Source organism: Rhincodon typus, chromosome 8 (genome assembly GCF_021869965.1).
Source record: "Rhincodon typus isolate 14 chromosome 8, sRhiTyp1.1, whole genome shotgun sequence".
Classification (NCBI taxonomy): Eukaryota; Metazoa; Chordata; class Chondrichthyes; order Orectolobiformes; family Rhincodontidae; genus Rhincodon; species Rhincodon typus.
Window position 1 is genome coordinate 91,254,420 of NC_063339.1, and position 503 is coordinate 91,254,922.

A 503-nucleotide genomic window follows, 5' to 3' on the forward strand; every position below is an offset into this window, starting at 1 on the left:
AATGAATAATCCAATCTTTCTCCATGTCTTGTCTCTCAAACCTCCCTCTTTCAGTTTAAACGTATTGCTCACATTTGGATGTGACACGATTATAATTGTGTAATGAAACTATAAGAATCATGAGAGAGGAACTGGCCAGAGTAAATAAGACTAGAACCTTAGCAGGGAAGATGGTGAAGCAGCAATGGAAGACATTTCTGGGGATAATTTGGACACGCATCTGAAATTTATGGACGCTTTAATTAACACAAACTCCACAGGTTTACCAAAGATGACTTCCCTTTCCTGAATCTAAGTTTACTCTGCCAAGTCATATCATGATTCCCCAAGCGTCTAGATTTCACCGCCATCATAAAAGATTCCAATATTTTCCTCATAACAGACATCAAGTTTTCCTCTACATCGGGGAAACTAAGCGGAGGCTAGGGGACCGCTTTGCAGAACACCTACGCTCGGTTCGCAACAAACAACTGCACCTCCCAGTCGCGAACCATTTCAACTCG